General features: G+C 49.4%; 1 protein-coding gene across 3 annotated transcripts in view; it reads right to left on the reverse strand.

Annotated features, from left to right (window-relative positions):
* RERE (arginine-glutamic acid dipeptide repeats) overlaps nucleotides 1-18,515 on the reverse strand; it is a 173,832-nt gene extending 155,317 nt beyond the window's left edge. For all 3 annotated transcript variants that reach the window (XM_063417493.1, XM_063417492.1, XM_063417488.1), the window contains exon 1: nucleotides 18,384-18,515. The gene's annotated coding sequence lies outside the window, so the exon portion shown is untranslated. The remainder of the gene's footprint in view (nucleotides 1-18,383) is intronic.
* Nucleotides 18,516-26,979: the final 8,464 nt, after the last annotated feature.

Here is a 26,979-nt window from a genome sequence, read left to right on the forward strand (position 1 = left end):
TAAATAGAGGACATTTAGGACTTTTAAAAGCAACATTATGATAAAATTTTCAGGGTGTTTATTCTGGCTTCAGAGCACGCTTTTCAAGTCTTGTTTCAATGATGTGGCTGATTTTCTGCAGAGAGGGAGGGGATGCTGGATCTCGAGGTTTGCATCTTCATCACCCTCTGCTCCCACACGTGGCTCAGGCTCAGGACAGATCCTGCTCCCCTCAGCAGCCAGGGCAGGGCTGAGACCAACTCTGAGCACCAAAAATGAGTGTACCCCTCACTGCCCACCTCCAGAGCCTGGAACTCCACACTCATAAATCCCAGGGGCTGCATCCCAGGCAGAGGTGTCATTAACCACAAGGTCCCAGGCATTTGAAGCTTCCTGCTTACCTCACAACACAGGCATTATATCTAATTATTACCATTTAGAACCTCGCCTCCACCTCAGCGAGTAAAATGCAAACAGTGAATGTAATTGCTCACTAAACTAATAATGTAAGACCTGATTGACAGGATGGAAGAAAAAAAAATCGGTTCAAAGCCGTTTTAACTTGAGTATAAGCTCGGCTGAATGAAGTTAAACCAATTTCAGAGCAATTCTTCCCTACGAGCCAGACACCTCCCAACACACAGGTCACACCCAGAGTCACCAGCAACATCAAACCCCCCAAACACAGAGTGCCTGTCACAGCCCCAGCTCTGGCAGCATTAATGATGAACTCCATGCACCCCTGCCTATGTTTAATTGAATATAAAACCAAATGCAGTCAAAACATCTGGTGCATTATTGATGGTTACCGTGATAAATGGGATTTGACATTTTGCAGGAACTCATTAGATATTCTACTTACACCCCACATTTGAAGTGTTTCTGGTTTTACGTCTCTTTGGGAAACACACACTGTGTGGACATTGAACTGGTATTTTTGACCCCACAGTTTTAAAGGAATTGCATAGCTAATTACAAATACTGAGAATTTAAGCAGCACAGACCACATTATTATTTTACCCTCTGCCAACCCTCTTGAAACCCAAGAGGATTTTGGTGTTGTCCCACTTGCAGGGCAGAGCCCCCAAGGGGGGATCCAGGGATGCTGAGCTGACCCTGGAGCCCCCCAGGCCCCCTCAGCCTTTCCATGTCTGCAGGAGATAACGCAGCAACAAACGCACTGCAGGCCAAGCAAGAACTGCCTCCCTTTAATTCCTCACATCTTGACTCGAGAGCTGCACAAAAAGTTATTAAAATTAATGCAAACTATCATAACTCTGTCTTTTTATTACTGGTAATATTCCTTCTAAAATATTAGTCTCCTTGGCTGAACCAGCATGTCTTTTTGAAAATTGTCTTTGAAGATCAGAAACTCCTTAGCATAAAAAGTGAAACATGCAATCATGTTAATTTGACAAGGTAAAAGGGGGAGAAAAAAAATCACTTCAGCTTAGTATTTCTGAAACTCAGGCTATTCTTTAATTTAAAGTTTAAAAAAAAAGAGCATTTTTCTTTCTTAGTTCCCACTCCAGTAACAGAAGTGAGGATGTAACAAAGGCTTTTGGCCCTCCGAGTGTTTTAAAAACAAAACAAATAAGATTCAAACTTGGCAAGTGGCCAAAGTAAGCATCTCCCATCTTACATGAAATTACTAAGTTTGACTAAATTGCTGAAGCTCAAACAACCCTGGCAATCCAGTGAGTGCTCATCTCTCCTTGTCTGCATAATCAGCACCACAGCTATGTACATATATATATATATGTATATATAAGTAAGGAGGAGGCAGGAGCTTCAGCACATGTGTTGTATAAACAAGAAATTCCAGCTGGAATTTCTTCCTTCCGAAGTTAAAGTGAGCTGCGTGCCCGGCCAGAACACCACATCATCCCCTGATTTTATCAAAAACAAACCCAGAGCATCCCCACGCTCCCAGGTTTTGTATCAAACCCCACAACCCAAGAACTTCACGAGCTGGCAGGAGCAGCAGGGTTTCCCAAGATCCAAGTGCAGCTTATGGTAACACTTTGTGAATGTTAAATTCTCAAATCATTTGCTCCTCTCATCTGCCTTGCAGCAGGGAGCGCTCAGAACAGCCCATTGCTCCCCTGTAGCACAGCGTTCCTGTGAGTGATCCTGCTCCCATTCCTGTTCCCAAACATCCCTGGACACCTCTGCAGGCAGCACTGGGCCCGTGACTGCAGAGCTGCAGAACAGCTCGTTCAGAGCTGCTCAGCACCCTGAGCACCACGGACTGCTCAGAGCCAGCCTGGGGAGAAGCTGAACGCCAGCACCCAGGGATGGCAGCGATGCTGCCAAACCATCCTGATCCTCTGGGGCTGTACCTGCAGAGGAACTCCCTGGGAAACCAGGGGCTCTCCCTCTGCACAAGGCTCAGCTCTCCCCAGGACACACATCCAGCTTTTCCAGGCACACAAATCCACCCGCGCAGGGTAAACACACAGAGCCACTCTGGGGGAGCTCTGGCTGCTGCCTCAAACACCCAGCCCCGACAAAACACCATTTCCAGGAGTGCAGAGTAACCTCCTTTTCATAATTGCTCACTCCATTTTTAAAAGCATGTTCCTCTCCCTTACAGTTACAGAATGATTTCAAAAGCATGAAGCCATTAGACATTTGCCTCAGTCTGCCCTCGACAATAGCCTGGAGAGATAAAACTCTCATTTGTTTCCACAGAGGCCCTATTGATTCTGCTGTCACAGAATATGACTATTCTCTCCTCACGCTGCTTTTCAGAACATTCTGCCGTGGAGCTGCTTTTATTGCCCTGCCTGTCTCCCACAGCAGCTCTGGAGCCGTGGTTTCTCAGCTCCAGCCCAGCAGAGCCTTCAGCAGATAAATCCACCTCTCACCCCAGCACACAGGAGATGAATGCAGGCACAGCCAGACTGGGGACACCCAAATTCCTGCCCTGCCTGCTCCCCACGGCTCCAGCAGGAACATCCAGGGGATGCCACCCCTGCCTCACAGGGATCACCACAGCATCTCACCAGTGCTCGTGGCTCCTAGGAGAGCAAGGTCAGAGGGCTTATTTCTGTCACTGCTGCAAATGTGAGAGTCTCCAGGCTGATCCTGGGCTGTCACTGCAAAGCTGCCACATTTTATTAGGAGCAGGGAATATCGACTGCCTCCCGTCCCTGGAATGCCAATGATCCTGCCAGGCCAGTCGGGCACAATTTCCATTTCCAGGGCACAAAAAAAAACCAAGGCAATGCAATGTGCAGAAACTGAAAAAAGGATAAATTTAGCTTGTTGATATTTGAGTCAGTATGGACCAGTCCTGCAACATCTGACTTCATTTCCACCACAATAAGGACTCAATAAAGACAGAAGAATTTAGCACACCAAGTATTTTACAGAGCTTACAGCAGGACCTGGACACATTTTCAGTGATCCTGATCCAACTCCAGTTACAATGCTGCAGCCACCTTTAGCTCACTAAAAGGATTCTCTTAACTATGGGGAAATCTCAGCTTCTCTGGCAGCAGGGGAAGATCCCTCAGTGAATCTGTGTTGGAAATTCAGGTTAGCTTATGGATGCTGAGATGTTTGGGGATGGACAAAGCTGAGTCCAAGGGCTGCAGGGAGCTGCTCAGCCTGAGGCCACCAGTGACACTAAGAACTGTCCCTGACCTGTAACCCTGCCAGGCAGCTCCTTGTGCAGCTGAACTCAGTGTTCCCACTCCTAGAATATTCCACTAGCCTTATAAATCTCCTCTTAACCTCCCCACTTTCCCAATCCCAGGCAGTACAGGAACCTTTCCCCAGCATCCTGAACAGTTTCAGGGGGATATAACTCACACTTGAGAGCTAATATACAGTTCCATCAGATTGTTGCATGGTTTTCACACCAGCCCGTGTTATCCCTGGGCTCCTCACATCTGTCTTCCATTTGTGATATAATCACACATTTCTTTTCCATTTTATAGTTTAATTTCATATACTGTTTACTTGATCTGGGGTCTGATCTTGCTGCAGCCAGGGGACATCCTGCTCCTCACCCACATAAACGTGGAGCTTCCAAAGTCCTGCAGCTCTGCTCACCAACACATCCATGTATTTATAGAAGAGAATTGCTCATACATTCTTCCCCCTAAACTACAACCATAAACTCAATACTTCACAAAAATCTAGTGGGAAAAACTACAGAAACTTGACCAGCACTTCTATAAACACTTTAAAACAACTGCAAAAGCTTTAAGTGTACTGGGAGGTGAGGGGGCAGAAAGAGGTATCAATATTTAATCCACTGCTAAAAGTGTAGCATCAAAGCTGCATCAGGGTGGCATAACATTGCAGCTGGTTCCATTTTCGTGTTCCTACATTAAGAAACCAGCTTTTCCTTTTGCATTATGTATTAAATAGTACATATTTTAGAATCTCAGAAAATCATCTCTAAGCCTTGCTAAGCCTTTATAATTGAAAAAATTGCATTTAGCGTTTTACCAGCTAGACATGCACGAAATACTAAATTCAAGGACAGAGCTAATGTTAATTTCTCAATAGTCTCCTGTGATCTACAGACCTTTTCAAACTCACCACATCTGCAAAGCAGAGCCATCAGTGTAGTTCACATCCTAACTTAAAGCACACTTGCATTCTGCACGTTTGAGCAAGGGAGGTTCAGGCTGTCTATCCACAGAGGTTCCTTTCCTGAGAAAATTGCCACCATGTGGTGACTGGGCTGTACACTGGATCCTGCCCTGAACACACTGCCTGCCTGGAGGAGCTCGAGAAACCAAGAGTTGTGTTCCAAAACACAGGGATGCACTTCCCACAAGCTTGGCCGTGAAAATCTGGGTCTGCAGGTGGCTCCAGACAGGAGCTGCATTTCCCCAGTTCCAAGGAGCAGCCTGGGAATGGTCAGTGCTGCGAGAGGTCCCCAGTTAATCCCAGTCAATCCCAGCCCTGACACCAGGCAGGCACACGCTGGCAGTGCCAGCACAGAGCAGCCTCAGCCCGGGCTCAGGCAGAGCTGCAGGAACAGCAATTGGACATATTGTTAACAGAATACATTTCTGGCAACAGAAGAGCAATTAACATCAGAATCCTTAATCATTTTGAGCATCCCACACTGCAGAGCTGGGCACCAGCCTGTGGCAGAGCCAGGGCTGATGTGGAGCTGGGACTGCAGCTCTGGCACAGCCCAGCCCGGGGCACTGCCAGCCCTGCCCGCTCCTGTCCCCAGACACACACCCCCACACAACTGCAAGGCAACTTCTTGGGAAAAAACAGAGGGGAAAGGATTTTTTTACACCACATCCAGAGCAGACCAGTGCAACCCATTCCCTCAGCACCACTGAAGGCACTGGAAACTGGCTTTACCCATTAACACACTGCCCACAGAGAATCACCCCACAGAGCACCTTGCACAGCACCCACTCACTTTTCCCCAGCATCGCGTGCAGAATCACACCGGGTAAGTTTGCCCTGTTTGCTTTAACCTGCGGGGTCTAAAACACAGCAAGAGCAGCTCCCAGGCTGCCTGGCATGCATTATTCAAGGCCAGCAGATGTTTATTGCCACTGTGGAAGGAGCATTGTTGCTGCAGCACACAGGCCCCGTTCACCTGGGCAGCAGTGCCAGGCACGGGCACGGCACAGCTCACCAGGGGGTTTGGGTAAGGCAGAGACACCCACAGTGCCAGGCACTCACACATGGCACAGCTTGGAGCTGCACTCTCCATCACTGCCCCGACCTATTTCACAGCTCATTCTAAACAGATTTGGATGCATAAAATCATCCTAAGCACTGCATTTAAAGGCATTATCTCCCTAAGCGCAGGATCCCTCCAACACCTCTCCTGTATTGATTAAATGACCAACACAGCCAGGATTTACAAGTCCACTATAATAGAAACCATCTCCCCCAGCATCTGCTCGTCAGCTCTTTGTGCTCCTTTATCCCCTCCATGCTTTAAGTGGTTTTCCATTTTTTAATAAAATATATTTCTGGCCACACCACTCAGAGTATCACCAGAACCTAAGAGCGCCGAAAACACTGGAAGCGATAGTCTTCCACTCAATATTGCTAAACAATCAAACATCACGTTAAAAAATAATAATAAAAAAGACAATCACTCTGAAATACGGCCTGGTTTTGTCAGCTCGTGTAGATTTTAAAAGTCAGATGCTTGCATTTTACTTGTCTGCCATTACTGGCAAATTAAAGCTATGAGCAAATGCTGCGTAGGCAACAAATAATTCTACTAACACGCCAACAATCACTTTAATCTCTTCCACTTAACAACTCATGAACCTTTTATGAACATAATCTTCTAGAAGGTAGCTGGTAATACAAGATAATCCCAGTACAAGTTTAATTAAAAATACAAACTACATATAGCTCCATGCTTACCAACTCTTTCAGGCTGAAGGAGCAGGAGTGGCTATTATTAATAGCTCTGTTAATCTGGCAAACTGAAGTGCACAGGAACACACTAGAGAAGCATTCAACAGACCATTTCCCACTGAAAAAGAGCCCTCACAAAATCTAACTTGCCTTAGCACAGCATTTAAACCCTTCCCCATTCTAAATAGCTGAACTAAAGCTTGCTTGTGGAGCTATGGATCCTACTTTTGTAAAGAAAATCCAGTACAAGATTATTTATTGTTACAGACTACAATGGAATTAATCAGAAACTAAAAATAAAAAAGCCATTTTCCTTTAGGAAACATAGAATTTGAGTCACTTGGCTGTCAGATGGAAGTCAACATAGATTTCATTTGACTGCCAAGAACCTTATTTGACTGGACATAAAAGACACTTGCTATTTTTAAACATACCTCATGTAATCATTTAACCAGAGCCCTGTAATTCAGACCGGGGAGCTCTTTCCACATTCAAAGGCTGATCAGAGCACGGGTCTTTACAGTTCTGTTTAAGAGCTGGCTTCTTTCCAATAAATACAGTTTGCACTTCCAAGCTCCCCTAATAATCATCTGCACAGCTCTTTCCCCTTCTCCTCAACCCAGTCAGAAATGTTTTCAGCTGCCTGGAGCCTCCAGAAAGCTTTTTCTGCTTGCTCTGACCACAGTCACTGCCCCATGCGTGTGGCAAGCAAGAACCAGCCCAGGCAGGCCAGCACTGGCCACCCCATGGCCACTCAGTGGTCACGGCTGTGTCCAGCTCCTCACTGCTCCAGGAAGAATAAAATCCAAATTTCACTCTATGGTGCTAACAAACAAAATGTCACAAACACAGCAGTGGCACCAAACCCGAATCACCTCCTCACCTCAACCTCCAGCTGAGAAACTCGGAGCTTTACAGCTACAAAGAGTCACAGAAGGAAATCTCTTTAACATAGATGAGCAAACACATCTCCGATGAACTCTCCTGACACACAGAGAATGAAGTGATGTGTAGGTGAGCTGTCACATCCTTTTTGAGAAGCACATTCCCCAAACCCGTAAGTTTTCCACTTTTTTTTGTTCCACTTCCCCTTTGGATGAGACTGTGCCATGGTGAAAGGCACTGCAAGGCACTTTTTCACACCAAGAAAATAGCAAGAAATCCCATGCTGGAGGAAAAAAGTGCACAAGCAAGCAAAATTAAACCTTGTGATCTAACACAGATTCCTTTAAACGTGTTTCAGCTCTGACACTTCACTGAGAACTGAAGGCATAGCAAATATTTTTGCCTCCTACAAGAGAGAATCAAATCTTAGACACAGCTGAATGAGTTACCACTACAGAGCGATGTGGGTTTCCTCAGGCTCGGGATCATCAAAAAAGCCAGACTGTACAAAGGCTCTGTGCTTTCAGGAACACGCTCCACTAATGGCAGCAGACAAATGCAATTCCCAGGATTTCCAGCTCCTGCAGGGCTCTGGGAGGGTGCTGTGGCTCAGAGGCAGGACCTGCATGTGCAAGGCAGGCCCTTCAGGTGCTCACTGTACAGCATTTAGCAGCTCCCTGCTCTTGAATGATTTGATGCATTTCTACCCATTTCTACATTTCTACCCAAATGTCAGAACCTTATTTATCACCCTGCATCTCGAAGCAGCTTCTCACTGATGTGACAGCCTCCAATTCAGGCAGTGCTCAGTCCCCACAGCATTCAAGGTCTGTTTTGATACCAGTGGCTTTAAAAAAAAAAAAAACCCAAAAAAGCACCTAAAAACTGCCCTGTGCTATAGAGACAACACTCACAGCCCCTCCTGACAGCCAATTTATCTCTGCAGCCCCGACCCGGAGCTGCTGAAGCCACCAGGGCAGGGACAGGAGGCGCTGGCACGCCTGGCAGCTCCCCCTGGCACACTCACATCTGCACTCTGCTGGAACACATCTCTGCACAGCTGCAGCAGCACAACTGCAGCGCTGGCCCCTGAAGGGCCATTTCTGCAAGCAGGAACTGATGGCCCGAGAACTGCGAGCATCAAGGAACTAAGCAGGCAGCGATCTCCCGGGGATGCCTGAGAGATGCTGCCCAAATGGGTTCTGCCCACACGAAAACCGCTCCTTTCAAAATTCCAAGTGTTTTTTGAGGCATGAGCACTGAAGACAAGGGCTTTGCTGCTGCCAAGAGGTATTTCTAAGGTACCTTTTAAGTCTGGTGTCTTTCTGTATCAACATAATGTGGAAATGAATGCAGTGGACCTCAAAAAAACAAAAAAACCCCACAACTAGAGGGAAAAAAAAGTCACGTTCAAGAAATGAGGCAAACTCATGCACTTGCCTAAGTACACTCACCACAGGAGGAAACCCTCCTGCCCCAGACATGCTCCCTGATAATTGTTTGTTTAAGTTTTATTTAGAGTTTAAGGAATATTTTGGTTTTACTTGTGACACCAGCTCACTACAGCCACCACCTCTTGTCTAATCACAGCCCAGACAGAAAGGCCACAGCAGCTCAAAAACACGTCCAGGCACACAGAGAATAGACCTGGTTGGACTTCAAACAGAAACTTCAGATCACAGAGGGATCAGTGTTTCCTGCACTGCAAGTATTAATCTCCTCTGCCTCATTTTCCTCCCCGGAGCCTGCCCTTCCTCTCCCCAGGGAAGAGAGAACACAGATTTGATTCTTCATACACCCACTGGACCACAGACTGATTTAAAGAACCTTATTTAAAAGAGGTGCAAATTATGTTCCTACTGAACTGGATTCGACAGAACATGTTTTTATTAAAACCAAAGATGTACATAGGAAATATCCCCTGGTTTCCTCAGCTCCCTCCACCCCTGTGCCCTGGGAGTGCCATCCCAGCTCCAGGCAGTGCCAGGGGCACAGAGGGAGCTCCTCAGGGAATATTTCCAGTGTTGGTTGGAGCAGGAGGGACACAAGGGCAGGACGCAGCACCAGGAATGCTCAGAGCTGTCCTGCCTCCTCTTTGTGCCCCACTGAGAGCACAAATACATAAACCAGGGGCAAGATTACTCCTACAGAGCTTACTTCGGAGGCAAACTTGATCCAGGGCAAGAATTACAGCACAAAAGAGTTCTGAAATCCACAGAAAACAGCAAACCAGAAATTTATTCTGAAACTTTTAAGGAAAAAAAATTAATAGAAACTCAAATTTGGCATCTAACAGAAGAGGCATTTAAAAAACAATAAGAATAATTTCCATTCAACGCCAAGGAATTAGACATTCTCTACAGCTGCTGCTATGGCAGGATCCTGAACTGCTTTGCTGTGGACAATACCAAATAGATACATGGGGACACAAAATAACAAATGCAAAGATACAGTGTACAGCTGCCATCAGAATTAGGCATTTATGTAAAAGAGGAGCAAATGTTCTAAACACAAAGGTACAGTGAGAACGTGGTGATCTGTAGGGATCTGAGTGAACAGAGCTCAGTGATGTTTTGATGCAAATATACCATTATACAGATATATTTATAGATATATTTATGGTTTTAATGCATTAACTACCTGTTTCATGATCACTGTGGAAAGGAAATGTCATATTTAACTAAGTTAAACACATTTTTAGATTAGCAGAGTAAACAGACACAGCAAATTGGCCCTCTCTTATTGCCCACAGCTATAAAACTCCCTGATAACAAGGTACCCTCACACCTCTTCTGTAAGCACAAGAACACAACTGACAGGAGTTACGTGGCTCAAGGTCACGCACTGAGTTTGGGGAGTTTTTTAAGTGTCTGCAGCACGACCCAAATATTGTGATCCCAACATGTAAATTCTTGTCAGGGACTCACAACCCGGAACCCTCCCAGGCTCCCTTGTCCGCCTGTACCCCGACCCTCTATCGCCTCCAGAAGCTGAACATCTCACCTGGTGACATCTGTGGGACCTAACACAGAAACACGTCCAGTTTCAAACACAACATCACAAACAAGGGATCCCCTGAGGACCCCTCCAGCCTTGCCTCCCTCCAGGGACATCCAGGACGTTCATGGGAACACACCCAGGCGGAGAAACGCGAACGGAACTTCTGGGGACTCCCAAGCCTTGACTAAACATACACAGAAGTAATTACACTGCACGTCTTGCTGAACTCGTACTTTGGGACAAAAGCTGTGGAAGGAGTTATTTGATGACTAATTAGCGCAGGGAAGAGCGCGTTAATTGAGGCAGGGCTGCAGAGAGCAGTGGTGGGCGCGGAGGACGCGGGCGCAGCGGTTCCACTGCTCGCGCTCCAAAGAGAAGCATTACACAATAAAACCCAACAATGAAGGACTGAGGCTATTCAGCATGAAGACAAGCAGGAAATAAGAATCAAATGGCTTTTTCCAGCCAGAAGAACGAGCAGATATGCTGTTTACAGGCTGTTTAACAAAGCCGGCCCTGGAAGGTGAGCTGTGACAGGGACTGAGACTCGGGGGAAAAGAAACATCCTCAAACACTCATATTAATCACCAAAAAGCAGAACAGGGAGAATCTCAAAGTCTGCAGTGGGGAAATGGGCAGAATTATGAAAAAACCCCAGCAGAGGAACAAAATAAACATGTTACAAGTCACACACATTTCTAGTGACCTGCTAAAGGATTCATGAAATACAGGAACGTGTCACTGATAAATCCAGAACCTCCCTATGAATTGGTACAATTAAAAACAACCTTCACATTACCAGGCTGTGTGCACCACTGCCTTCTCACCCACTGCCCTCCAACAGCTCAGAACTCTGACGGAGCATTCAAACAGCAGCCAGGACTGTTCCAGCAGGGCAGGAGAGAACCTGGCTTCTCCCTCAGTTTTCCACGAGCCAGGTTTCCCTGAGCAGCCACAGACAGGAGGGGCAGTTCAAGAGGGTTCATTTTTATTTTATTTCCTGGGGAGTTGCTAGTGGGCGTTTGACTCACAGGAATCTCTAAGTGTACAGGTAAATAGGTTTGTTGAATCATTGAGTAAAGGTTCTCATCTGAAGGGTTCATGTTGGAAGGCAAGTAACATAATTCAGTGGTTTAAGGAGCAGCCAGAGCCAGGTCTATTAAGTTTCATGAAAATGAATGACCTCAGAGACATAAATTAGATTTCCTGCATCTCACTCCCAGTTTGTAGAAATGAGGATTAAGTGTTTAAATCTCCTGCTCCGACCTCATTAGAAGATCTTTAAGGGAGACACTGCATTCCTTGTTACCCAGGCTGTGCCCACAGCAGCACCAGGCACCACAGGACACACAGCCACTGGCAAATGGTGCTTCATTCACCCCAAGCAGGGAGCCTGGTGAACCTGTGCTCCTCCTTCATCCAAAGCCCATCTGAAGGTCCCAACTGTCTGACACCACCATTTTTCACAGGGTATTTCTCAGGGAAATACAACCCTTAAAGCACTAGAGTTCCATGATCTATAACACTTCCTTCTTTCATATTCATGACTCTTTTCATGTAAACGTATTCCAGTCCCTTGTGGATGATGGCATCGGCAGACTGCTGCCATATATGCACTTGTTTAAGAAGATTCATAATCCTTAAACACATATATTTAATAGCTTTGATATTTAGCACAAAGCCGCTGATCCCCTAACACCTTATAATGCATAGTTAATTACTAACTGAACTTGCCATTTTCTTTAAACCAGGGAATAAACTGGTTGCCAAAACAGTAAGCTTTGACAGAAACCATCATATTTTGGTTTAATTCTCTATTTCACCACACCAAAACGCTCAAGTCTAGATCATCCTGCTTTACATTGCAATTCAACCACATAATTACTGTAGGTGCTCAGGTTTAAAACAAGGTGCAGTCCTACCAGCTCCCTCCACACCCCTGTGATCTCAGCAGCAATAGAGAAAAGGCCTCTCTGGCTCAGTTTTTGATAAAATTTTAAAGATATTAGCTGAAATGAGACCATGTGTCAGTTTATTCAATACGTGGGTGGTGGTGGAACAGGCAGTGCTGGAAGTCTGAGAGCAGGGCTGGGATCCCAGGGGTCAGAGGCTGAGTGAAGTGTCCAGGGCCATTTCCTGAAGCACAGGCACAAGAGGGCTGTGGCAGTCCCCTGTCTGTCCCCAGGGAAGGGACACTGGCTGTCCCCAGGGAAGGGACACTGGCACCTTCCCTGTGCTGCAGGCAGTGAACACCTGCTGCACGTCTGACACCGACATTTGTGGGGAAAATGGTACAAACACACACACAGATTCACATCAAACCAAAGATTTCGGTTTTCCACAAGTTTTAACAGTGACTTCTCACTGGTGAGAAATTATGCTCCTTACTGGTTTTATTCAGTTTTACTACAGGACAAGAATGTTTCCCCTATTTACCAATAGTTGTAGGAGATGCCTGCTCCCAGACAATGCAAGTGCTTCCAAAGAGCTCCAAAAAAAGGAGAATCTGCAGGAAGATGGGCTCAGTGCCCGAGAACTTGTCTGCTTCCACCCCAAACCAGTTGGCCACATGAAAAGGACCAACATAAAGGAGACACTGCTCATCACCCCAACAGAAACATTTATTAGCCCTGGATGACACAACTTCCCTTCTCTTTATCCCTTTTCCTCAGAGAAACTTTCCCTAATTCACCTCACTTCCCCCTTCCCCCCTCCCCAATTCCCCCCTTCTCTTATTTCATGCCAGTAACTTGGAGTGCACATAATGAATTTCCAACCAGCCTGCCACGACAGTCATCTCAGCAATAACCAACATTCCTGAAAGTTTTGTGCAAGCCAGCAGATGGATAGGAAAAAACTCTCTAATTAATTACATCCCCAGCAAGGCATGGCCAGACAGAAAGCAGCATTTGGGGTTTTGCTTGGCAGAACCCGTAGGCACAGCCATGTTATTGCCCACTCAGCTGTTAGGAAGGACATGGAAAAAGGAGGATTTCACTGGCAACAGGGATGGAGGGAACAAACTTCAGGACTTACAAGCTCCTGTCTCCTCAGCAGAAATGCTAAAACAGAACCTCCATTAGTTCTGCTGATCAGCAAAATAAATTTACACTCCAGCCCTCACAGCCTAGAAAAGATCACGGAGCACCCATCATCATAAAAGAGAAATCCTGTTACATATTTGAAACAGGCCAAAATTGACTCTCAGTACCAGGGATTAATAATACCACGGTAACTTTTTTTATTACAGACAAGTAGATTAAATACATAGATTAACTAAGACCTCAAAATTAACGAGCACTCATTTTCTTCCACTTATCCTGAATCTTATAACGTGAACTGGCCTCTCATTTGTGTTCTGTAGGAAGAACAAAAGACAACCTACACAGTCAGAGAAGAGCCCATTTTTCAGTGACTCAATCATCAAAACTTACTTTTTAATCTATTGAATTCATGCATTACCTAAGGTGATCCACATTTTCAGAATTGCATTTCTAACACAATTAAGATGCCAAATGCAAATAGAACCCTTTCTGTCTCAAACCCAAAGAAACACCAGCAGCTCCAACACACTGCATTCCAAACACAGGCCTCTAAGAATTCCACAGAAAAAGAAAACAAAACAAACAAAACAAAAAGGTGATCAGTCCCCCCGCTGGGCACAGAGGGAAAAGTGATGTTTGTATCCTCCCCAGTTTCACTTTTCCCTAGGTCAGTGTACACGTCTGGGTGCTCAGTGAACTAACAAACATTTGCATTAAAAAACAAACCCAAAGCCGAGGCACACAACACCTATTGAGGCAGGCACAGCCGCGCTGATATTTCGATCTGTTTGTGCTTTTCAGTCCCTTCCAGGCAGCCCTCGCCCCTGTGGGCTGCGCAGGCAGAAGGAGCCAGGGCAGCATTCAGATCTTGTTTGCTCCTTTGTTCCCCCGTCAGCCTCTCTGAAAGGAGCAGTTGGGCACAGCCACCAACATTAGCAAAGCCTGTGTAAAACGCTGCTGGCAAACCCACAGCCAGAGCACAAAGCTGCCTTGTGGCTCCTGCTCCCCAACACCTCTGGCCCTCCAAGCAGGGCTCGGGTTTTCCTCCCAGCAGCTTGCTGGAACAGCCATCCCCAAAGTGCAGCTGGTCACAGTCACCTCCCTGTGCCACCTTCCTCAGCCCGTGCCAGCCTCACACTCCTCAGCTCCTGTTCCAGCAAACCAACTCCACTGCACCAACCTGCAAACTTCATTTCAGCTTTAAAAAAGCACGTTAAATAAACAGGTCTCCAATCAATAGGGGGTTTGTTCTGTTATGGTTCAAAGACAGGTTTCACTTAAAAATACGCTGTATTTTAAGCCTATTGATTTAAATTTAAGCTCTGAGCTAAAATCAGAGAGTATGCATCCTTTTAAGCCAAGCAGGACGACTTGTTTAGACTTCATGAAACTGAGACAACTGCAAAATATAGCAAAACCAGAGTGAAAAATAGCCAAACATTAAAAACAGTCTAGCTAGGACGCCACCTAAAAAACCCCAAACACCAGTTCATTAGAAACTTAGAGCTGGTTGTTTCGAGTTTGTCTGGGATTTTTAACAGTTAACTCCAACCCCAGCCACCCCTTTTTAATTTATGTCCTCGCTCCCTCATCTCATTTCAGGGTCACATAATAACTAATTGTTTTCCAATTGTCATTATTTTTCCAGCTAGAAGCTAAGCACAATTCGGGCACTGTGTTCCCCAGTGAGAGCAGTGTAACCTGGCACTGAGGCTCACGGGCTCCTTCCCCACACCCCAGTGAGGTCAGGGCTGCCCTGGGGCTCTGGGGAGCCCTGCTGGGGGCACCTTCAGCAGGGCAGGACCCTCCACCAACACACACCCTGAATTCTCTGTGCTCCCACACCTGGGTCCCCTCCCTCTCCCCAAAAGTGAAGTGAATTCTTTATGGGTGAAACAACCACCTGGCTTCAACAGAAAGATGCATTTTGGAGCTGTGAGAATAAATTCACAGATTGAGTGTTATTTTAAAAAGCCAGTTATTAAAACACAACCTCAAAATGGCCTTTTTCTCACCTAAGCTGCAACCAGTTTACAGGATCACAGAATCTCCTGAGCTGGAAGGGACCCAGAGGGATGAGAGGGCAGCTCTCAGCCCTGCCCAGACACCCCGAAATCCCAGCCTGAGCATGGCTGGGAGCAGTGTCCAAACCCTCCTGGAGCTCTGGCAGCCTCAGGGCTGTGGCCATTCCCCCTCTGGGGGAAGAACCTTTCCCAAAATCCAACCTGACCCTCTCCTGGCATGGCTTCGTAAGTTCACAGCTTCAAAAATCACACACACCACATCTCTTCAAAGCCATGAATGTCGTCACTTACTGGCCTTTTGCTGTGGCAGCCCTGAATCCGCACCCACAGCTCCACAGGAAGGACTCTGCACGCAAACAACCCCACCAGGGTAAAACAAATCCTGGATGCAGAGCAATCACTGCTTGCTAAGCCACCAGGAATGGCTGCTGAGGGCAGGTCGGTCTCTGCTGGTCCCACTCACCTTTTCTGCCCAGGAAATGCTCCCTGTTTCACACAGGAGCATCAGGAGCTTTGTCTGGGTGCAGAGTTACCCTTCCCAGCCTCTGGACTCTACAGATTCACAGGAATCCCAGAGCCACAGAGAGGCAGCACAATTGTCCCACTGCACCTCTCTGAACTCATACCACGGCATCCATGCGGACAACAGCCACAGGCTCTGGCCATACCAAAGCTGGGAGTGGGAGAAAAATACCCAAAAAGTGTCCTCAACCCAGAGGCAACCACCACATTTTATTCAGGTAAGGAAAATGAAGTCATTTACCTCAATTACACACTGAAGTCAGCTAAAGAGTCAAAACCAGAACTCAGAGACCTCATGATTAAACTATGACAGCCGCTGTTTCCTGTTTTCCAAAGGATCCAGCACACTGGCAACTTTTGCTCAACAACCACGTTATTTTTCTCTCCCTTCTGCACACCTCAGCACCACCAGCTAGCTGATGTCACCAGTGAGCCAGCCGAGATTTTGCCATACCTCTCCAGCCCAATAACCCCACATCTCAAGCCCTTGTGCAGCAGTTGCTCTTTCCCATCCCCAGCACGGCCCTGCAAGGGGCAGGGGCTGCACCCAGTGACCCTGAGGGTCCCCTCCAGCTCCAGACATCCTACAATTCTACCGCTGCTCTGGGCCTTTCCACAGACGCTGCTGGGAAAACAAAAGCCCGAAACAATCACCAGGAAGGGAAACCGTGTGTGCACTGAAGTCAACCCCTGCACTTCCTCTGCTTTTGTCATCCCGAGGCTTTTATGTGACGTGTCCTCCCCTGCCAGCGGCTCCCCTGGCACTGCACACCCCGGGGGACAGCGCGGGGAGCCCGGGGGGCAGCGCGGGGAGCCCGGGGGGCAGCGCGGGGAGCCCGGGGGTCGCAGTGTTTGTTCGCAGGCGGTGTTTGTTTATTTGCAGGCGGTGTTTGTTTATTCGCAGGAGTTGCCCGGGCTCAGTGCAGTGCACTCCCCGCCTCACCTCGCGTGCTCCCGCTCCGCTCCGGCGCAGCTCAGCGCACACGCGGTGTCTGCGCGCCCTTCGGCTCAAATCCGCCGCCCTCCCTCTCCCTCTCCCTCCCCGAGGCACCCACGGGCCGCGAGGGGAGCGGGGCAGGGCAGGGAGCGCCGCCGGGCTCCGTCCGCCCCTGCCCCGCCGGGAAAGGCGCCGTGCGAGGGGGCCGAGTCCCGGCGGCGGCGAGCGCCGAGAACAATGAGCTCCCAGCCGGGCATTGTGTGCGGCCGCGTCCTGCGCTCCCCTCCGGAGCGCGGCCACAACCCCGAACCCGCTGCTGGCCACGGGGAACAGCCCCCGCCGGCATCCGAGGGGCAAACTCCAGCGGCAAAACCGGCAGGCGTCTCTACCAGGAGCGCTTTTATTATCACAGAAACCTTTCCACGCCTCTGAACCACCATGGATTTCTCAATGCTAAGGGAGCTGGGTTAAAAAAAAAAAAAAAAAAGAAAGAAAACCCCAAAATGTTTGCCTGGCAATACCAGAACAATAAAAAAAACGTCGTACATTGCACATTATTCAAAAATTTGACATGTGCCTTTTACAACCCAGAACTACTTCTTTTGACACAGTGTTCATTTTCATCTGGTTAAACCCCACATTGTACAACAGGCACACCACCTGAATTGTCACTTCAGATCTCTTCTGAGAAGCATTTTTACTGAATTCTGCCGGGATGAACTAGTGTATGAGGCTCCTCAATTCAGCTGCACTGGTGCACAAGCAAAATAACACCTTTGATTTCAATAATTGGCCAATGTAAGCCAGGAGTAAACAGCCATCAGACAGCAGTCTGCTGACTGCATAAAAACCTCCTGAGCTCCTCATCTCCAAGAACGCTGCTGCTTCGAGGAAAAACTCAGCATAAGAACTCAGCAAACCAAAATAACTGCGAGCAGCCTGTAAAAATAAATCTAAGGGCAGAGACACCTCAACAATGAATCATATTGTTTTCTCCCCAGCAATTTCTTGAGCAGTCAGTTTCAGCAATGAAGCCTCCAATGTTGTCTACCTCCTACTACTTTCCTGATTCTGGGCATCTTCTCTTCACGCTTTAGAAAGAGAAATGGGAACAAAACAAAACAAACGAAAGAGAAAAAAAAAGAAAGAAAGAAAGAAAGAGAAAACCCCACCCCTTTCTATGCTACTGAGAATGTTATGATTAAATCAATTTGCATAAAATCTTCATTTCAGGATTCCATCCCTACACACATGAAAGCAAGCGTGCCTTTTAAACAGCCGAGTCGTTCTCCCGGGTGCGTGCATTTAAATCATCCATAAGTCATACACCCCTTTATTTGGGTGGTTAACAAGTTAAGCCTTTTCCTGAGCACATTATTCCTATGGAGCATCAGGCAGGCACGACAGACGAGCAGCAGAACAACGAAATAAATAAAGAAACGCGGACAGAACACACAAATAACCCCCCGGCACACGCACACACGCAACTCCGCCGAGGCGCCCGGTGCCCCCGCGGGAGCATCCCCGCAGCCCGGCGGAGCCCGCGCCCTCCCCGCGCTCCCCGGGGCGGCCGCGGCCTCTCCCCGCCACCGCGGCCCCGCGGCGCGCCCGCCGCCCACCCACCTCGGCGGGCTCTACACCATCCACGGCGGCTCCGGGGCGCTGCCGGGACAAAGCGGCGGCGGCGGCGGCGCGGGGGGAGCGAGCGGCGGGGACCCCGCGCGGTGCCTCAGCAGCGGCAGCCCAGGGGCATCTTCCCGGGGAACAAGGAGGGGACGGAGGAGGAGGAGGAGGAGGAGGAGGAGGAGGAGGAGGAGGAGGAGGAGGAGGAGGAGCAGCGGCCGGTCCCGCGCTGCCCCCGCCCGCCCCTGCCCTCACGCACGCACGCACCGCGGGCGCCCAGCAACGCCGCCGGCCGCGCGCCCCGCCAGTATCGCCGCTCGCCATTGGCCGCCGCGCCGCGCCGCGTGACCCGCGGGCCAATGGCAGCGCGGGATGGAGGGGATTTAAACGCGAGGGGAGGCGGGGGCGGCGCCGGGCACAAAGGCGGCCGTGAGGGAGGGGCGGGCTGGGATCGGCCCCGGCAGCGCTTCCCTCTGCCCCCAGCCCTTTCTTCCCTTCCTTCCTCCATTTCTTCCCCTGGGTCTGCGGGCCGCATTCACGATCGCTGTCCCGAGAGCCACTGGGGGTTGTTTTGAGGTGTCTTTGTCCCCCAGCTGCTCCCAGCCCGTGCCTTCCCCGGCGTCGGCCGTGGAATCACAGCCTCGGTGAGGTTAGAAAAGACCTCTGGACCATCGAGGCCACCTCACCACCCATGCCCGCCTTGTCCCCAGCCCGGGGCACTGAGTGCCATGGCCAGTCGTTCCAGACACCTGCGGGGATGTCCCGTCCCACACCTGCCACTGTCCCGAGCCGGCCCTGGCCGTCCTCGGGTTTGGAGCAGCCCCGGTGGGGGCGATCCCGGTGCCCGGGGCCGGTGCCAGGGCGGGGCAGCCCCGGTGAGGGCGATCCCGGTGCCCGGGGCCGGTGCCAGGGCGGGACAGCCCCGGTGAGGGCGATCCCGGTGCCGGGGCAGCCCCGGTGAGGGCGATCCCGGGGCCGGTGCCAGGGCAGAGCAGCCCCGGTGAGGGCGATCCCGGTGCCCGGTGCCGGTGCCAGGGCGGGGCAGCCCCGCTGTGGTCCCGTCCCGGTGTCCTGGACGTGTCCAACGCGCGGTGTTTGCCCCGAGCTGTCTCTTCTCATGGATTATGAGCAGTTCCCAGGCTTAGAGTAAATGTGTTTGCAGGGTCTTCAGTGGCAGGCGGGGTGCAGAGTTCCAGGGCTCTGTCAGAAGCTCCGGCTCTCTCAGGTTCACGCTCTGGATCAGTCACATTAAGCTGCTGTTACTGGCCCTGCACTGGATGTCCAGATTATGCATAAGGGCTTTGCTGGATAAACAGCTGATGCTGCTTCTTGCTGCTCTGTGCAGCGAGGAAGTTGACACAACAGCAGAATTCCAAATTACTGAGTAGCAATTAATAAAACGCTTGGTCACTTAGGAGATTTTTTAAGCTTCCTCATCTCCAAGCTATCACATATTTAGACAAGATAACATGAAGGTACCAGAGCTGAAAATAGAGCAAACTTGTTATTTAACATTAACCTCACCTCCCCTCCACAGGCCAGCAAAATAAATCACATGGCTGTAAAGAAAGTCACACATTCTTCCCGGGGATCTGAGCATTTTCATGTGGAATTATATCTTCCTTCTGAAAAGGCACTCGGGTATGTCAGGGCAGATTTTGCCCTCAATTACACTCGTGTAACCCCAACTGTTTGCTGTCTCTGTAAACTGTCTCCGTGGTTGACTCCAGTGGTGCTGCAGAGATAAGTTTGAGGCTGTTATTGCCTTCAGCAGGGGGAAGAGGGAACTGTTCTCACTGCAGAGAAGGGAACACACAAGGAGATCTGAGCTCTGCACATCAGAGGAATTCAGTTCTCTGCCCTGAACACACAGGACAAATTTATCCCCAGCATAACTTCAGGGACATTACCACCAGAGGGTGAGACACAGAGCTGATTGTGTTCTAATAACTAATTTAGATAAGGGTCTGGAAATGCACATCAGTTCAGTGTCTGACACAGCCATCTCGGAGCTACACTTAGGCTGTCCTTGATAGAGCCTGATTCCATCTCTCCCATTTTCTGCACTAATTACAATTTCATGTTCCTTGGCCTCTGGATGTCTGCATTAAAATCTCCATGAATTGCCACGATGGCAGGTTTGCTTTCAGCTTTTCCCAGTCGCTCTCTCTGTGATGGGGAAATTCTCCACAGCAGCCTCTGTCCCTTTCTCTTCCCCTTCCTCTCCTCTTCCCTGGTGATGGAGCAGCCACACAAGGATTAGAAATGTTTACTCACAACATTTTGATGCCAGATTTTGTTGTTAAACAAACCCAAGCACTCCTGGGGGGAACAGCCTCACAAATATGTGTGTAATGTGTGTATCCTAGTGCAGAGGAGGCCACCACCTTGATTAGAGGGGTGGGGCACAAGGAAAGGCTGAGAGAATTGGGGTTGTTCACCCTGGAAAAGAGAAGCTCTGGGGTGACCTCATTGTCACCTTCCAGGACCTGAGGGAGCTGCAGGAAAGACACAGAGAGAGGATTTACGAGGGCTGGAGGGACAGGACACAGGGAATGGCTTCCACTGCCAGAGGGCAGGGCTGGGTGGGATCTTGGGCAGGAATTGTTCCCTGGCAGGGTGGGCAGGCCCTGGCACAGGTGCCCAGAGCAGCTGTGGATCCCTGGCAGTGCCCAAGGCCAGGCTGGACACTGGGGCTGGAGCTCCTGGGACAGTGGGAGGTGTCCCTGCCATGGCAGGGGTGGCACTGGAGGGGCTCTGAGGTCCTTCCAACCCAAGCCAGTCCGGGGCTCTGGGATTCTGTTGTATAATAAACATCTGTGTACCCCCCAAAATTATTCCCAGGCAGTCTTAGCAGGCAAAGCCACATCCTCACACCACGAACAAGTGATCCAATTACGAGTCTGGTTCACAGCCAGGGGACTGCTGCAGGAATAGCACTGGAAGCTGCTGCTTTTTTTGGGTTGTCTTTTTTCTTTTTTTGGCAAAGATGCAGCTCTCCCTGTGGACAATAATAAACAAAGCCACAGAGCTTGTCCCATAATCTTCTCCCAGCTAAAGCCACAGGGTTAACACGAGGAAGATCAAGGAACACCCAACTTCTGCTGAGAGAGACCTTTGTTCCTCTGTGTGGTCACTGCAGATTTTCGTGGTTCCCATCCAAGTGCAGAGGTCGCTGGTGGGATGGGTGGGCACATTGCATATTCCACGTGTGAAATACTTGATGTTCCTGCAGGTTGTCCCTGTGAGCTCCTGGCAGGTCTCTGGCAAGGCAGATCTGAATGTGTGGGTGTTCTGTGCCTCTGTCTCCCAGCACTGCCGGGAGGGGGGAACTGCTGACACAGAGAAAGCCTAATTGGCCAAATCCACAGAGACACCTAAATTCCAGCGTGCCACACGGGGTATCCACACAGAATGTTAATCCTCACATTCCAGCTCCTTAGCCCTGGATATTTGTGGAGATCTGAGCAGCAGAGTTTCTGCTGAGTGTTCTGGCTCTGCTGCTGCCTGGGAACGCTCCTGGCTGCCCACCCTGCTCCCGCCCCCTCCCAGGGGCTTTGCCCTGCTTTGTCCTTTCGGGGCTCTCAGTCAGAGCTCAGCTCTTCGGGCACCCCCGGACCCACTGAGGCAAGGAAACATCACAATTTCAAATTGTTCCTATTATTGAGCTGTTGTTGTCACAGAAAAATCACACCATGGTTCACCTGTTACCATTCCATCTCCTTCATTTCAGGGGAACAAAAACAAACAGAGGCGAAATTCCACTTCCTTCTCCCTTTGCCAACCCTTGCACCTATTTTATCTGACATCCATATGGCAGTCTATGCGATGTATTTAACTTTTTAAAATTATCTCTTTACAAATCTGTTTTAACCTGGCTTTTTTTAAATAACTGACACTTTGCCAACTGATTGAAACAAAAATCTACAAGAAAAAAAATCTAACTAGGAACTATGAAGTCAAAACACACCAATACTGAGAATTTTGTGAACACCATTTCAGCCCAACTAGTTAAAATAATGGAGGGCGTTTTTTTGGTTGTATTTTTTTTTTAATTCTCCAGTCATGAAATTACAAACCAGTCCTTGACCATGACAGATGAGTCAGGTTGTAACCTCAGCAATGCAGTAAAAACTCAGCTCTAATGAAACAGGCAAATATCAATACAGCGATTAGCTCGGGAGATAATATTCTGAGAGGCTTTTACAGATGACCTAACTCCACTCACAAAAAAGGATTATATTCTTTCTTTCCCTTTGTCATATCTGAATACCAGCCCTTTAGCTGAAAACTGTTTGCTTTGGGGGCTTTTCTGCTTTGTTTACTGTAGAAATCTCAGGAATTTAAAATCTCATTTCCACAGATATTACCAGGAATTTTTTTTGGAAGGCTCATCCCACTTTGAGCCAACGCTCTGTATATCTGTGAACTCCTCCTGGACACAGAGATCTCTGTCTAGAAGCTGTACAGGTTGCAATGAAAGCAGAAGTAATGGAAATGAGATTCAAATTGCTCTGGGCATATTCACACACACTGGAGGGAGCAGCAAATGCCAGGGGAAAAAGCCCTGTGCTATTCCTGGTCTGATGCAACCCCTCCCAGGCTGGAGGAACGAGTTCCCAGCAGGACAGGCTGAGCTGGCAGGTGACCACAGCCACTCCTGGTGTCCCCTGGGGCCCCTGGGAGAGGGAGAAGCTCCTGGGGATTGCCAGGGATGGAAACGAGACCAGGGATCCGTGGGACCCGTTCAGAGCCAGCCCCACCTCGGGCTCCCTGCAGGTCCTGAGCATCCTCACTCAGCTGCACGTGCAGTTCCTGCCATCTAAAAGGGTCTCGTCTCTGGGTTGGCTCAGTCCTTCTATTTTGCTAGGGAGTTTTGAACACACAGGTCACAGAATCATCAAGGAAAAGCCCAGTGACATCACCCAGTCCAACCATTAACCCTGCCCAGGGCACCAGCAAACCATGTCCCTACACACCTCCCAAACACCCCAGGAATTTGAGGGGAAGGCTCTATTTCCTATGTGACCATTCTCAGGTTTCTAACACACAGCACATACAACCACGAAAATTCTGGGTTTAATATTTTGAATATTTTAAAACATCCCAGAAATGTAAAATGTTACAAATTAGTTTCCTCATTAAATTAAAAAAAAAATTTAAAACCTTTTTATCCTTTAAAGGTTTTCAATTTCCCTGACTCAGACCATTTCCTAGTGGGTTCTGCATAATGAATATTAGCAGAGGTTGGCTTACCACAGTGTCTGGTGAGACTCATTTATCAAAGCCCAGGATGTGCGCCGTGCAAAGGGAAAAAAAATCCCATTGAAAGAGAACAAAAAAATTTCAGCCCTAACAATCGCTCCTCTCATTTTTGTAAACTTGGGCATGTTCCAGTGCATGTGGAGAGGGGACAAAATGGCATCTGCAGAACATGAAACGTGTCTAACGAGAGATTTGTGCACCTTGAAAGGCACCAGTGCTGAAGCTGCAAATGACTAATGAGTCTTTGCTCATGAGTGGGATTAATTGCATCACCCCTTGATGCTCAGCTCTGTATCCTGCTTATACCTAGGGACAGGCACAGGAACCCATTCTGGGATTTACATACCAGATAAAACCTGCTAAACAAATTAAATAGAACTAACTTGCTTTCAAGCCCAAGCAGCTGCTGGATTGTACCAACATCACAAACTGACAGCAGCCCCCTGAAGCAGGGAGATGGGAAAGGGATCCAAGCACCGCAGGATTTGGGGTGATTTTTTGTTGTGTTTTTTGTACCTTTTCACTTTCAAGCCTCCCAGCCCCGTGTCTGAGCAGCCACTGAGCTCACGCACATTCACTCACACACACACAGGGGCACGCTCACACCCAGCTCTGTGGCCACACACACAAAACCTCGAGGCTTTCCCAGCTCCTCTGAGCAGCAAAGCTGTTTTCCCTCAGGCAGACACACATGGACAAGGAGAAGGTGCCTTGTGCAGATCCAGAGGGGATCTCACACAGCTCCAAGAGGGGCATTTTCAATGTCTCCTAAACTCCTGGACTTTTCTAAAGGGAATTCACTGTCAGCCCCAAGCACACGCACAGAGCTGGCTCATTTCTACATTCCTTACAGTTAATATCCATTGATTGCTCGTAATCAATTATCGACTGAGCGCTCACAATAGGAGCAGATGTAGAACCAGCTGAATGTGACATGCAGGGAGGGCAGAGGAGCCCCAACCAGGGGCTGTTTGCCAGCTCTGCCCTGGTGCTTTCTGCTTGATCAAAGGTTTGCTCTGATTCTGCTGAGCCGCCCTCTCCTGCTCCCGTGGGACACCTCAGCTGGGCACTTTCTGCATCCCCACCATAAATCCACCACTCCTCCTCCAGTGCAGGAAGCAGTAAATGGATTTACAAGCTTCCCTTCTTGTCCTAAGTGACCGACTTCGCTTTGAGCTGTTATAAATGACCAAAGCATTCAGGGCAGAGATGGATTGATTTCGGATTTGCGTTTTTGTCCTTCCCACTGCAAATTGCTCCTCCAGGAGGAGGTGCCTGGCTCCCACCTCCCCCTTGTAGCTGCTCTTTCTCTGCTGTTGCAACACTGCTGCCTTTGATGGCACCTCTGAATGGGCTTTTCTGCAGGGAGAGAGAACAGAGCCACAGCAATGGGAACATTTCCATTTCAAGCACCATCTCTTTTTCCCCCTCAGCACTTGTTATCTTCAAAGCACTGTACAAAACCGACTGAGGAATCCTCCCCACTGCCCTGGAAAGTGTCACCCATCCCTGGGGACAGGTGAGACAAGTGAGCAGCAGGGAAATGACACAACAGAGCCGAGGTCTGGGTGCTGTGCAGGCCTCAAACCTGCGGCTCCCCCGTGGGGCCTCTCTCCTCGGGAGAGTCTTGTTCTTAACATCCCTCACCCTGCCCAGCTGGGCAGGAGCATTTCAGGGTTTGTTCAGCACCAGAGAAACCTGCCAGCCTTGCTGGAGCCATCCACCTCTCCTGCCTGGGGGCTGAGCACAGGCTCAGCCTGGAAACATCTGCCCTTCCTTGGGAGCACGTCTGCTGCCCTGGGGCTGCTCCAGCCCAGGTGATTTCCCGGCTGGTTTTCCAAGGGAACTCTACACCCTGTGCCCATCACACCCCCAGTTCTGCCGGGTGGCACCGGGGGCTGGCAGCCCCCTCAGCAGGGGGACACTGGGGACACTGGCCCAGGGCTGACCCTGCGGCCCAGAGCAGACACCGCTGTCAGCAGGGTGTCCGCTTGCCTGGCCTGGGTCCAAGGGCTTCACTTTGCAGAATTAGCCCCTATTCCTCCTTTCTCCTGTAACTGAAGCCTGTAACTGGCACCTGGGGGATTAAAGGTGTGTGTTTCCAGACAGAGCTGCGCCTGTGCCTCGTGCTTCAGGCCTGAGATTTCACCACACACTCCAAGTGTGGCACAAGGAAGTCATCTGGACCTTGGGATTATTTTCTTCCTCATAGTTTATTTTCTATCTGTCATTTTTATCATCTGAGTTCTTTATTCAACCCCTTTTCCTCCTCCATTCCTCAGTTCTCTTCCTTGTTTTCGTGGGGGTTTTCCCCTCTTAGTTTTTCACCTCCCTGTTTTCCTAGCAGAACTGAGGTCTGCAGCTGGCTTGGCTTTATTTCTTCTCCTCGCTCCCCTTCTCCACACCCTGCACTTCCAATCTGAGAGTGTCTATCCAAGGACACAAAGTGCACTCAGAGTGCCCCTGGCTCCCTGTGGGTCTGTCCCTGCAGAGGAGCAGACCTGGGCTCCCCAGGATGGGACAGCCCCAGCTCCAGCCCCACCCCGGTGACCCAGGAGGCAGCTGAGGGAGAGGCCACGTTCCCCTGTGCTCAGAGGAGCCAGGTTCCTGCGTTCTCACACCCACCCACAGCTCCTATCTGCAGGGAAATCATTTCACCCTGCAACACAAATGAGCAGCAATAAAAGCTCCGCAGGGGAGCCTGAGCTGGTGCCTGGCGCAGGGAGCGAGGGGGGCAGGCAGGGCTGGCCCCAGCCCTGTCCCAGGGCACAGCCCAGCCCCACTGCTGAGGGGAAGGCCAGCAGTGATGTCCTCACGCCCACCAGGAAAGCCAAACTTTGAAGCACCTGGTTTCTCAAGATCACTGAAGGATGGAAACATTCCTTCCTGTCCAGAGCAAACTCACTGGGACAAGAGACCGAGAAACCAACGTGAGGAAATCAGTGCTAGGAGCAGGCTGGGCTGCAAGGCAGAAAAGCCACCCCTACACACCTAGAAACAGAGCCGGGGGCAATGGGAGAGCTTTCCCACTGCGCTCCTTTCACGACTCCATTATAAATCCTGTTACCTGAACAGCTCCCAGAAGCACCACCTGCCTCTCCCCTCTGCCATCAGTCACCACAGCCCTGCTCTTAAGCCTGGCTGCTATTCTCAGAGCAGCCTCCCAGCTCGTGTTTGCTAAGCTGATGCCTCCTCTGCTCCAAGGAGTGCCATCCCTGCAAATTATTGCAGTAATAAAGCCACTGGCTGTGCCACATTTGCTCTCTGTTATAAAGCACAGCCTTTCGAGTCCAACTCCGTGGGGACAGCTCAGAAAGGTGAGGAGCTGTGC

This window comes from Prinia subflava, chromosome 21 (genome assembly GCF_021018805.1).
Source record: "Prinia subflava isolate CZ2003 ecotype Zambia chromosome 21, Cam_Psub_1.2, whole genome shotgun sequence".
Lineage (NCBI taxonomy): Eukaryota > Metazoa > Chordata > Aves > Passeriformes > Cisticolidae > Prinia > Prinia subflava.